This window comes from Xylocopa sonorina, chromosome 4 (genome assembly GCF_050948175.1).
Source record: "Xylocopa sonorina isolate GNS202 chromosome 4, iyXylSono1_principal, whole genome shotgun sequence".
NCBI classification, from domain to species: domain Eukaryota; kingdom Metazoa; phylum Arthropoda; class Insecta; order Hymenoptera; family Apidae; genus Xylocopa; species Xylocopa sonorina.
This window is the reverse complement of record NC_135196.1, coordinates 8,303,642-8,317,107: the sequence shown is the minus strand read 5'-3', so window position 1 is coordinate 8,317,107 and position 13,466 is coordinate 8,303,642. Positions and strand designations below refer to the sequence as shown.

The following is a 13,466-nucleotide window of genomic DNA, read 5'->3' as shown; positions in this document are numbered from 1 at the left end:
ATTAGTAAATGTTGCATAACGGTGATAATTTGGGGTGGCTCTCGAGTCGCGGCGATGGAGGATGACTCGTCGGGTGCATTTCGTGAGAAATTACGAGGGAAATCGGATACACGTGCATGCTTTGTGCTAGTTAAAGACGGTAATTGTATTACTTGAGTAAACGCGATGCTTATGAGGGGGAGCTAGAGCTGAAAAGTGGAAATATAATAGAGAGGGGCTGGTGAAACGTCTCTCACTGTCGACTAGCTAATTGTAATTTAAATTAATCGAAAATTGATTGCATTTTTGCTTAAGCAATGCAATTGTGATTCATTGTCGCGTATTCATTTGTCGCGTGTCTTCGTATCGTACCATCGTTGCGTGTCATTCTGATACGCGGCTGTGTGATGATCCCATACGTACTTTGATAGGGTGTTAAATTTGGGCTAGTGGTATAATACAGCTGATCGACGTGTCGCAACAAACTTTTGTTAGGTGAGTGACTGTGGCAGGATCGCAACTGGAGCAGAGACGCTTGGAGTAGCTTTATTGCGATCATAAAAGGGTGCTGCCCTTGACATCATTTCCGCGCCACCACAAGGTTTAATGGCTTTTGTAGGGTGGTCTGTGCGTGGATAGATTGGTTCAACCTTACGTAACCACAGTTTACGTTGCGGTTGTGGAGAAGGGTGTTGTAATTCATTGTCGTCTTTCATTTCAGTCGATAATTGATGGACGACTCATTTTTTCTTTTTTTATTGATAAACACAGTGTCGTACTCGCTATAGCATTCACGTCGACGAACTATGTTAAGAAACGCTTTCTTATGATTGCCAGCGTGGATCCATCAGTCGACACAGCCAACGCAAGCTGTTCGCGGCGAACTAGGTTAAGAAGAGTGCAACTTATCGCGACACAGTTTTATACTTTAGAAGAGTAGGGAGCATCGGATAATCTATAAGGGGACGTAGCCGTTTATGCGAACTTTCCAACTATGCGTTCGTCAACCCTTCGCCTTCGTAATACGTTCGCCGTTCCGTCAAAGTTCCGCGAGTTTTCAAGGTTCCGCGGTGTTCATTCAGTATTAGGGCAGGAAGTGTACTCGCGGCGAGTATTTTCCGTGGCGACGCGTTTCCATTTCAATGAACGCGCCACGTAAATTAAAACGAATCGATTAATTCATATCCGCCCGATGGTTTACCTCAACTAACTGCGATATCATGTAAATTACATTATCGTGGAATCCAACAGAGCCCGACGATTCACCGGCAATTATAATTTCTATTGTGCCGCGGTTATTTATTCTAATGTATGGAAACCATTTTCGAACGTTAAGCTTAGAAGTTTCAGCCAGAAACGGGACCGATACTCTGCCTCTGTATTCCAGTTTATTCGGTTATTTCGCGCAGTATTTAGCGATAGGTTCGGTTTCAATTTACGCTGCGTGTTTACAAATCACTGCTGATTTCAATCTCTTCGTTTGTAACACTAATTTATGTTGATAGCTAATTAGCAATTGTGTACTGAAATGTAAGGCGAGAATCCGGCTGAAACATTTCGTTAGATTCCATTTACCTTAAGTAACCGCTGATTACAATAAAATCGCAGTTTTAGGTTGAGAGTGAATACGTTTTCGTCCAGTTACAGCTTCCAGAATCATCCCTTAAACATTCTGCTATAGCTCCAATCCATAGATTTACACTTACCACTATAATCAGAGACGGTGGAACCACCAGTAGAAAACCAACGCAGAAACCACCACACCCAATTACGAATCACCAAATATGCACGTGTAACAGAAAGTTGATCAGCGTATATAGTTGCCTCCTTGCCTCTCACCAAGTCGCGTGCGATCCATCGTGATTGCTCGAGGTTTCACTTTCGATCGAGGACGACGATCAAAGCGATCCACTGTATCTTATCAATTCAGAAGACCATCGCCCTGCTCACGGCTGTTCCTCCCTCGATTCGTCACGATCATCCCTCGCACCCTGACACTACGGTTCTTCTTTATCCTGGTCGCTACTTACACCGACGGTGGGTGCGCGAGACGCGAGCAGGCGGAGGGCTGCAGACGCGTACTACGGGCGTACTCTCGAATACGATATGACTGGGCGCGGGGTCGTGTCCGTGCAGGCCTCAACACCTACCAAAGTTCCGTACCCATGAATGAACTTCCTTGTGTGGAACCGTTTATGCTTTCCCTTCCTGCCTGCCACCCGTCGCTCGTTGCACACGTGTACACGAGGCTTCGTTGCGTGTGCGTTCGAGCATCGCGTGTACGTGCATCCCCCTGTGCGAGTGTGTGCGCGCGTCCTCTCGCGGGGGGGTTAAACGGCTTCCCAACGTGGTCAATAGTTTCCCGATCCCTCCCTTTCCATCCCCTTGCCCCAACCCTTCACGGACCACCTGGCCACCCCATCCCGCTCGTTTCCCTTTAGTCGCCGGCTGCCTCTGGCGCCGCGACGTTTCCTCTCTCTCTCTCTCTCTCTTCCACTCTTCTCGCTATCTTTCTCCGTCTGTCTGTCTCTGTTCGTCGGTTTTATATCACGTCCAAAGAACAGAGAGAAGAAAGGAGGAACCGTACGCCGGAGACGCGCGGCACGTCCACTCGTGCACCATCCGACCCTTCCTCCCCTTTCATCCTCCCTCGTCTTCCACTCTTCCCTCGCTGCTGGCCGCGCTTCTTTCTTTGTTCCCGGGTTCCTCGTCCTCGTTTGCTCGCCGGACTCTCCGCGTTCGACCTTCCGCTTCCCTTCCTTCCAGAGGCTAATCCGAAGATTGATCTCTGAAGGTCCACCGGAGCCACGTGCCACCTGTTTCACCCTTTCTCTTCTATTTTATCCAAGATGAACGACGCGGGGCACGCTCGAATCGGGGCACGGGGGCACTCGTGCCACCCGAACGGGGTCGTCTTTTTGTCTGGAGGGCTTCGTTCTGAGTTACGAGGCTGCTTGATTAAAGGTGGGCGGTGGTAACTCGAGTTTTCAGGGCGGACGCTGCGCTCGCGGTGTTTCTTCGTCGAACGTGTAACGTGGTGTCTCTGTTTTTTGTACACGCTTGAAGAAGTTAGGAGTTTTATCTCCTTTCGATGCAACATTATTAGGTCGTATTCGATTTCATTTTCATTTAACACTAGCCATGTTTCGCGATGAAGGAAATTGGGAAAGTTCGATTTATCGCACCAGAATTTTTAACAGAAGGCACAGCCTTTCCAATTATGTACAATTTTTATACTAAAAACACTGCCAACGCGTTAATTAGAAAACGTTTCGAGTTCACGGCGAACAGATCGTTGTAATCTTTTCACGGTCGAAACTCTCGCGAGATACCGCGGCCACTATAAATCAGCCACTGCGCTGCTGGCAAAAATATCGACCAGGGTACGCGCGAAGTGATTACGCTGGTATTATAGACGATCGAGCAATTGTAACATCGGTTCGACCCAGTACGGTCGGCCACGTGGCGAATTACGTCGATTCTCCCACGCGATGTTGATGCTCGCCCTTCGCTCCCATTCCCTTTTCAACCCCCTCTCTGTCCTCGTTTTATTGCTCAATCGACTCGCTTATTCGTACAACGAACGGCCATTTTATATTCTTACATTTTATATTTTATCTCGAGGAGATAAGGGATTCATTATGGTTACTGGTGCACGCCTTCGAGATACGTTGCGTAATCTTTTGTCGCTTGGAACGGATGGGTCAGCCCTGAGAAACATCTGTTTACAACAAGATAATACGGTATTATATCTGAAAGACGTAACTGCAAGTGTTGAGTCACTTGATAGCGAGTCTCAAGCGATTAATTCATACATTACTGTATATTATTCATAGATAGGTAATTTTAGAGAAATGTCAGCGCCAGAGTGTCAATCGTTTGGCATTTAAAAATAACGATTACCACTTTGCCACTCGATCTTCCATACAGTTTGCAACCCCGCGAATGCCTCTTTACTCGACCCACCCCAGAGCGTACCGCATCAGTACATTATTCCATCGTGACGATGGTATCACGCGTAGAAAAGCAGCTCCACAAAAGGCCGGCATCCCTCTTTGGCAGTCGTTCCCGTTCGCCGGTTTATGAATGGATTCGAACTATGTGCTATTAGGCCATCAGCCGCGGTGCGGCTAGTTTTCCGTGTGTTTGTACGCGAGCGTAACAGGGCAAGGGTGGAAAAGAGAGCGTGTAAACGGGACGACAGAGACGGACGGCGGAGGGACCCGGGCAAGGATGAATGGCATACGCCGCGTTAATAGCTTGTTCTCTCTTCAGGGTTGCGCGAGGTCAGTTCGCTTTTAACCGGCTCGACGCCCCGTTATAACTCGCGCGACCGTCACCTGTCTTCTTTTTGGCCGGGCTAATACGTTAGAGGGATTTCGAGCGCGAACGCGTTCAACTTGCCAGGCCAAATTGATGACTGAATTGCCGGGTGAATGGGACCGGCAAAGATTACGCCCGATCTACCGGCGTGCCGTTTTGGCACGGCTTTGTCCTAAGCGTCGGAGAACCTTTTTGTATCCGCCGCGTTCGTTTCGCGCGTTCACCTGTGAGGGAGGATTCGAGGTTGATTTTTTTAGCACACTGTATAGATCGTATCCGCTTGATTAGTCGAGGAGCGTTAATGTAATCGTAGATGAGTTAGATTGATTCAAGGGTATTCTTGGTACTTTTCTGTAGAGCGTAAAAGTAATTGAAAATAAGATTGTCAAACAGAAAAAAATTTAATTTCAACATCCAACTCTTCGAATTTGCGAAATCATCAACATGGTCTAACCATGTTCCAAATTTTCCAGATATTCTCACCCCAAACTCCAATGAAAGCTCCACAGCCGAAGGGTAGCAAACGAGCCAAACATTCCTGGTGCAGATTTCAAAGCCATTCGAAGAAAGAATCGTGCACGATGGCTCGTGGGAGGTTGAAACCCAGCAGAGTCCCATTTTTCCGGGGTAAACCGGGCTCGACCACCTCATCAACAGCGGGACCACGTGTCGACGGCGGCACGCGGCCGAGTTAATAGCCCGTTCCAGCTTCGGGGTTGCCTCAGGTTAGTTGACGTTTACATAAATACTCCGGAACCGAGTCTCGTGCCGTTTGTAAAAGAGAAAGAGGCTCGTCCGTGTCGGGGTTTCCTGTGCCTGTATGTGTCTGTGTGCGTGGACCACCGACGCGGGTTCCATTAGAGCAAGAAGGAATAATGAACCGAGGGAGCGTGGGAAGGGCGGGCCGAGCAGGTGGACGGAGATGGAGAACGGAAAGAGGCTGGTCGCGAGCGTGGCTGCAGTTGGTGACAGGTTATTAGTCTGCCGTAAGTCTGGCCGCGGTGAATGAGAATAATAGCTTAGGTGTGACATTGCCCCAGTGTCAGACTCGTGCCAGGCGGTTCCGTCTCTTTCCGTTCCTCCGGTCCGTCGCCTCCTCGTCCGCCTTCAGACACCCCTTTGCTTCGCTGTGCTCCCTCCGTCCCGTTTGTTCGCGTTCCACTCGCTCGCTCGACCGGCATTATTGTCGTAATCTAGGTCTAGGTGGTCTTGCCCTCGGCAGGTGTCATGTGCCTATTGTTCCTGGATGAAATCTCGGTCCCCCGGTCACGCCACCGGAAACCAGACCGCCCGTCGTTGGTTGGCGAACGGTGGCACGCGCGCCTCGGTTATGTCGCTGGACGAAATTCTCTTAGAGATTACGTGGACGTGTTCTTTCGCAGTTCGTTTGGCTGGTTTGGGAGTGGTTGGTTACAGGATACAGGAAATTTATGGATCACCATTTTGGTATGTTTCTCGTTTCCATGCTTAGGGGTTGGTTTTACGGTTACGTGTGAAGTTGTGGGTGGTAGCGAGTGTGTAGGTAGCTATTTCGCGAGAAAGTGGATAGATTGGGCTTCGTGCGACGGATGAATTCTTCCAAGTGTATCACATACGTCCTTTCAACTATCCACATACGCGACTGGGAACAGCCGCAGGACTCGCGCAACAGGACTCGCGCGTACACGCGTCCATCCCCAACGGAGAGCCGCCTCTAGAATGTGTTCCGTCGCAATCTCGAGCCGGCATCTACGTGCCGCGGGTGCATCGGACGCCTGGTGTGCACCACGCTCGCGTGGGTGCCGCTAGGGGGGACGGAGGGGCGCGTAATGAGACCAGGGGATTTACGATCGTAATCAAGCGTGACAGATTGCGCGTCAAAGAAAACAGGTCTGGTCGTTAGCTAGCGTGTCCCCGTGGTTCTCCTGGTCGGGTCTGGCTTCCTCCTCGAGCTGCCCGCGATCCACCTGTCCCCTGCTGTCTCTTTCCTATCCGCGGATCGACACGCAGAAAGAACTGGCACGCGCCCAACCGCTCGTGCATTAAACAGAAGCCTTTCGCCTCTGTTGGGGAACACGTCGCGTGTGTACATAAGTATGTATTACACGGAGCGACAGAGCTCGCGAGCGGTGCGCCGCCGTATAAGCTAAACAAATCCAGGAACGTCGTCGACGTCGCCCTGGGCGTCGTCCGTGTGCCGATTCCGTCTATGTCGAGGTGGAGTGCCGTGGTGTTGACATTGGTTAACGGCGGCCTGTCCCGTTGACATTGGCGGCGGCGGTTTGTCGGTCGGGTTCAGGTTCACGGAAGCCATTCACGGTTCGCACGCCGACACAAAGAAGCGCCTGGCGCCTACGGCCGATAAACTGGGTTGCCGTCGCATTCAGAAAGGGATTTAGGTGAACTCCCGCGCCGGAGCGTGGAGAAAGCCGTCGTTCAACCGCAGCCGGAGTTCGTTCGTTGTCTTGCTCGTTTTCCTCGTCCGACGGAAGACGTTCGTAGATCGGATTCGCTGGCTCGTGTTTGGGGTTCCGCGATCCTTTTCCGGGCACGGAGATCGCCGCGTTGGTTCGAGTTGGACGGGATCAGAGTCGTTTTTTTGGGTTAGCGGTGTGTTCGTTGGTTGTCTGACGCGAGGCTTATTCCACTTGCGAAGGGTGAGATCGATCGTCTGAAACTTGGCGCATTCTTGTCGCTCTTTTTCTATTACGCGTGTATAGTTGTTGCGAGCACTTGTAGTAAGTACAGTTTTAGAACATTTCATTTTTTAGAAATCATAGACGTTGAAAATCTCGAATCTCTTGTCTGACCAACTCCAGTGTTGCAATTGATAATTTGCGCTTCACAGAAAAAGAAATCGTGTCAACCAAGATTGATGTCAATCGTTCGAGATTCGATTCGTAAATGAAGCGACTGGTGTTAGTAGAGAACCATAGCTGTAGAGGTTTGCGGAACGCGCGTTGGTGGTGGTGACGTTGGTCGGTTGGTTCGTCGGCTGGGTCAGGTTCACAGCAGCTATTAACGCTTCGCACGACGGCGTAAAGAAGCGCCAGGCGCCTAGAGGCAATAAAGTAAGGTGGAAGCGGCCGCCACTCATCGGTGGTAGCGGTAGAACGTAAGGGGGTTACCAACGGGCGTCGTATCGGTGTACGATACGGGGGACGGCGTGGACGGGGAGCGAGAGAAGGCATCGGGAATTTCAGGGTCGTAGGGAGATAATGCCTTTCTTACGGCGTTCGTGAATGGAACGGATCGCTTCCCGGGTACTACGACCTTTCCACGCTGCTAGTCCTACGAGCGAAGGGTCGTTGGCCTTGTTTAAAGCCGGCTACCACGCTCGTTTTATTACGTCACCAGGCGTGATCGTTTTGCGAAGGATGAGCCACGATTACCGGCTGTTCCGTGCGCGCGGTTCGATGGGCGGCGAAGTTTTACGGTCGCTTCAAGACTTACACGAACGAGGTTGACGAGCATTCGCGTTTTGGGGGATTGGGAAGCTTCGAGTAAGCATATCGTATTGTCTGATGGTGTGGATAGAATTGTCTTAGGATTCACTTGCGTGTACATTGTCAATGAAATTGGAGAACAATTTGTAGAAAGGAATGACAATGTTTTTCTATTTGTAAAAATCGATCCTCTAACGTTGAGAAGTTAAAGACGAAAGAAGGCGAAGTTAAAATTATCGATCGTGGATCAATGTAGATCATCGGAATGCCGCATCAGCTTCTTTCCCTTTCCGGTCACGTGGCCTCCATTGACTCCATTCACCATGCGATACACGCGCGTGTGTAGGGTAAACACGAGGGTAAGTTTCCGCTAATTTGAAATTCAAGATCCAGCCGGCAGCAGCGCGGTCGGGTCTCCCTAAAAAGAGACGTCGGGACGGCAGCATATCAGCTGACTGGTGTCGCTTCTAAGATGCACCCATTCATCCCCTCCTGATCCCCCCAGCCTCTCTTTCTTCATTCACACATTCACGCGGGCCCTACCGTGCTCGCCCATTGACGTGCCTCCATTTTCTCTCTTCCTCGTCCGCTCTCGTTCTAGCCACCGAGTTGCCGTTATGCCGGCCGATTACACCTCTCTCTATCCCTCCACCCTCCCGGCATCTTTCTCAGTTAACGTCCTCTTGCGGTAATGCCACTACGACCAACGCAATCACGACCACCAACAGCCACGGAATATCCACGAGGCTCCACGAGCCAGCCGCTACACCGGCGTCATCCCCCTGCTCCCGCCGACACAAATACCCTTTTCATCCTCTCCTACCTTGCACCGGCTGCCCTCGTTCGCCGACCTCCGCGTGCCATCCCCCGTGGCTCGACGTGCTATTTTTCTTCGTCCCTCTTGGCCCGCCCGCACCTCTCTCCGCCCTCTCCGCTATTTTCCTTTCTTCATCGCCGCAAACAACGCGGCCCGCCAGGTAGCTCGCGGGACAAGGACGCCGGGGAACCGACGAAGAATGCGAGCGCGCACCAGAGTGGCGAACGTGCCCTCTCCCGCCCCGGCGGAACCGAGACGCCGCCAGGAAGTTGATGCCGCTTGCTCGCGTGAGGATCGTAACCGGGAAAGAGATCCTCGGACGCGTAAAACGAGCAACGGGCGTACCGCCGTTTCTGGGTTACGCGCCGCGAAGGGTTGTCCTTGGGGAGGCTCTGAGAGACGCGGCGGGAAACGGGAGATGAGCGACGCGGTCTTTGGTAATTGGATCTTTCCTCGTGACTGGCGCAGTTTGGGCTGTGGTTACGCGACTTGTTGTTCGAGGGATTTTTAGTAAAACGAATGAAGTTCTTATGGTATACTGTGCTATGTGGTGTCGTATCTCTGCTTGGAGTTGAATTTTTTGAAGTTTGCCTTTTTTTATAAGCAGATAAAGGAAGTGCGACTAATTTTGAATAGTTGAAGTTTCACTGGTGTACAATATGGAGAGGTAATATCGCGTTAAGAAAGTTTGCGACATTGCTCGTTGTACCTTTAAAGATACGTCCAAAGAAGGTATCGCTCTACTTAAAGTCTGTACCATCGAACATCTGCAATAAAGTAAACGTCAGCGACAAGCCGGCTACGATACTTAGCTCTGAAGAATGCCAGAGAACAGAACGAAGTCCGTGGAACGATTCGCATCGAGCGATTCCACGGGCGACTCAGACACACACGCGACGCTCGAATACACAGATGCAGCCGAAGGGTAGAGTAAACGAAGGGTGGGATCGGTGGCACTCGAGGTTCGCCGGTTGGAACTGAAATATTCCAGTCGTCCTCTCCTCCAGGCTCTCCTCCGCTCACTGGGTCAAGTTCAAACCGGTGGTAAGACGGAAAGTGGCCGAAAGGCCTCAGCGACAAAGCAAGATGGAGATAAAGGGATAGAGGCAGAGAGAGGGAGCGAGAGAGGAGGCTAAAGTCGTTCTTTCGTTAGTAATCACCGATCGATGCTCGATCGAGATAACAGGTAGGCGAGGTCGCTATAAGGGGTTGGCGAAGTTTCGAATGCCGGTTTAAATTCACCCCTGCCTGCACCCCGTTCCGCCCCTACCCGGCTGGTATCTCTCGATCCCGTTCCCACCGTTGGCCGCTCATTCACCACCGCGCAACCCTCTCTTTCTATCTCCGGCCGAGTGTCCCTCTTTAATCTTCTCCCTCTGCGCCGGCACCCCACGCGAATGTAGGTGAACTTGCCCGGTTCGAGGTAAACTACCGCCGGGACCAACGTGCGCGCACGTATTTCCCTCTGTCCGTGTACGCTTTATATGCGCTTCCTGCGCGCACGCGACACCGTCGGCCACGTGCACGCGCCCGACACGTTTCCACGGTTCGTTAGCGGATACCTCGTGCTTCAGATTCGCGGCACGGACACGGACGTAGCCGGCCAGACAGAGAGGACGTCCGGCGAACGGGAAAAAGAGCAACCAGGGGATGGCTAGAGAGAGAGAGAGAGAGAGAGGCGAAGGGCTTATCGCGATGCCACTGCACCGTAGGAATCCGGTCCGCTTATCGGTTGTCCCGCTTGTAAACATCGACGAGGATCTCTGCCCTTCCGTGTCTAACCCTGATAACGTCCACCATCGCGTCCGTGATCTCTGCCGGATTTCTTTCACGCGTTGGTTGAATCTGCTGGTTAGGGTGGATTTGGAGTGGAGTTGTAGATATATGTAAACCTTTTATTTATCATTTTCCATGTTCCTCGTTGGTAGATCATTAGTTAAGTAGAAGAGATGCGCGTCGCCTCCTTTTCCTTTCGTACGTGGAATCGAGAAACGGGAACCGCGTACGAACGCACGTGTTCCTCGCTGAGGACGCACGTGACGCTTACTCGATCACGTGAATTGGAAGACCGCAAACCGTAGGAGCGATCCGGTTGCTCCGTTTTTCACTGGGTCAAGTTTATCGCGGCTGAACGGGGCCAAGAACCGTGGCGCGCGATAAAGAGGCCCCCCTCCGACTTCTTGCGCGTCTTTACGCAACAAGATAGAAAGCAAAAGGAGCGCCGTGACTCGTCCCTGTGTTACTAATGAGCGATCGATGTCTTATTGAGATATCCGCCTCATCCCCTGCAGCCACTTTTTTTCCCACCCCGCCTCTTTAAAGGGGAAGTCGCGATGTCTTGTCCAGACCCCCCAGAGGCTCTTGGGCCCACCAGTTTTACTTTTACTTTTTTATCCGTTCCACGATCTCAATCTGTCTTCCATCTTCCTGTCCTCTCCTTCTTCTTCTTCTTCTTCTTCTTTCTATACCTTATTCTTGGTCGAATGAGTAATGTCACTGAGGTTGGCTCGCATACTTTATCTGCTGAACAGATTGATGCACTTTACAGCTCGAGTTCCCAGATTTGTCTCTCGCGCTTCGTTTTTGGTATCAAGTGAAACTATCGGGGAAGATCAGGGGTATGTGGAAAATTATGGCGTGACTTATCATCCTGCTCTCATTATAAACTAATTCTACATTACAGAGAACATATATTTATATTCAAGCAGACATTGAATGTAGTAGCACAAATATTGTTCCATTTTATCCAAACACTCTAAAAATTGCAAATGAACAGCAACCCCGATTCTGTACGTATACCGACAGTATAAAATCAATCATCGATAACCACGTAAAGTGGAGAACAGCGCGAAACGCTCAACCGACACGAAATTCCAATAAAATCCGCCCTTGTACGCGTCCACCTGGCGACAAATTAAGACAGACGAAACCTGGACGTCGACGCGTTAGGTAACAAGCGTCGAAGTGAGCCATCTTGGTGGCACGTCCTCGTCTCCAGGTTAGGCGTTTCAAGATCCTTTACCGGGACACGGCGGTCTCTTCGAAAGAGCAAGTTTTTTCCCTCCCCCTGTCCGCGATCGAAGTCGTTCGCGGCACGTGCGACTCCTCGTGTGATCGACGTGGATGGAATACCTGGTCCGGATGCTGATCGTACGTACACCACAGCCAGCGGCGCGAGTGTTGCGCGGCGTACACGGTGAGCGTGTCGGTGAAAAAGCCGGAGAAAGCGTGACGGCGAAAGAGAAAGAGGCGATGAAAGAACAGGGAAAAAAACGGGGAACCTGTGAAGCAGGGTCGCGGGGGTTGGGGGGTGGGAAAACGGGACGAGAGGGAGAACGGAAACGTCGGGGCTCTCTCTGTGTGTAAGTACGCGCGTACGTGCTCCGGGGGTATGTACGCGCGCGAGGCACGCGATCGTCGAAACTTTTGCTGTCCCGCGAATCGAGAGGTATGCAACAGCTGTTATCGTGTTACGGGTTCGCACGAGCGGCCCGTAACTTCATATCACCGTGGCGCGGTGGTGCTGGTACCGAGGCTGGCTGCAGGAGCCCACTCCGTCGAGTGGGTCAAGTTCACCGCGCTTATGATAACATTTCTGCTCCGTTCCACTTCCGTTTCGCGTCTAACTGCACGCCCTCCGCCCTCTGCGAGCCCTCGCGTCCCTCTCTCCGACGATTCCTCCTCTTCTTCTTACGTAAACCGGGCGTACGCTCGCCGCGTCGCGGATTTCCCGCTCAGGGGTAAGCCCTCGTCGTCCTCCCTCTTTGTCTAGCGCCGCTCGTTCATCCCCGTTCTCCGGATGCGGCCGCAACCAACATCCACGGACGTCTGGCGCATCCTTTTCGCCGGCGTTTGTAAACATCACGAATCCGTCCGCACGGACTGGCTCACGGTTTATTCGCGAGGAATAAGGGCTGAGGGGGTGGATCGTCGGATACTGGCGTCGCTTCGTTCTATTGGGACGCGTTCGAGGGATGTCGGGTTCAAGGACGAATAGTTTGATGGCTTTTGGGTATGAAAAGCGATTCCTAAGGAGTTGGGTAGTCGATTGCAGTTTTGTGAGTAGAATCAGGGGGATGTTTCAGGTGAAATTAACTGTTAGTGGAACTGTTTTAAGTACAAATGAATTTTCTATCGATATCGATATTTATTCGCTATAGATAGTTTATTTGATTCGCGCGTGCAACAATGGAAAACATTCGTTATTTCTAAACGAATGAATAAAATACTGGTATATACATACACGATGTACTATTTCGCACAGTGGCGAGGTTAAAACTCCCACAAAACGATTTACCAAAGCCTCGCGAATAAAACCGTGGGCAATAAAACGGTCTCGCGATCGTGACTCATCCGCTAAGAATCCACGCGACAGCCACCGTTTCACGATCGAGAGAGCGGCGTGGTTCCCTCGACGCGATCCTCGACGACGCTCCAAGTCCATTACCTTCCGCAACTCCTCCGCGCGCGCGTGTACACGGTTTTCGAGCGACTTTTCCTCCACCAGCGCACGAAGACAGTTCGTACGGACACGTACACGCGCTCGTTCGAAAGCATCGCGATGGTTTAGCGGGTTTATACGCGGAACCCCGGCGATTACGATCGTTGAGTGATTTACGAGCTCGCCGGCTCGCACGAGTCCCTTAACCTGTGTATTTGCAGACCGCATTCCTGGGACGGCTCGTAATGCGGCAGAAGCACGTGCCGCCGCGTCTCTTGTTGCTCTCGGTTTGCCCGTCAAACTGGGCTCCTTCTACCTCCTCCTCCTCCTTCGCGTGTACCGAGCGTGCCTCTCGCTTTGTTTCTCTCGCTTTTATTTCCAACTCGACCCTTCTGGTTCCGTTTTATGGATCCTCCGCGCGGTTTCCGCCCGACCTGGATGGCCTCTGATTTATGCCACGCTGATCTTCACCACGCGAAGC

General features: G+C 51.6%; 1 long non-coding RNA gene across 1 annotated transcript in view; it reads left to right on the top strand.

Annotated features, from left to right (window-relative positions):
- Positions 1 to 13,466, top strand: part of LOC143422634 (uncharacterized) — a 153,229-nt gene that overhangs the window by 58,694 nt on the left and 81,069 nt on the right. Inside the window, exon 5 of the long non-coding RNA XR_013101747.1 lies at positions 4,776 to 5,027. This is a non-coding gene — a long non-coding RNA (uncharacterized LOC143422634). The remainder of the gene's footprint in view (positions 1 to 4,775; positions 5,028 to 13,466) is intronic.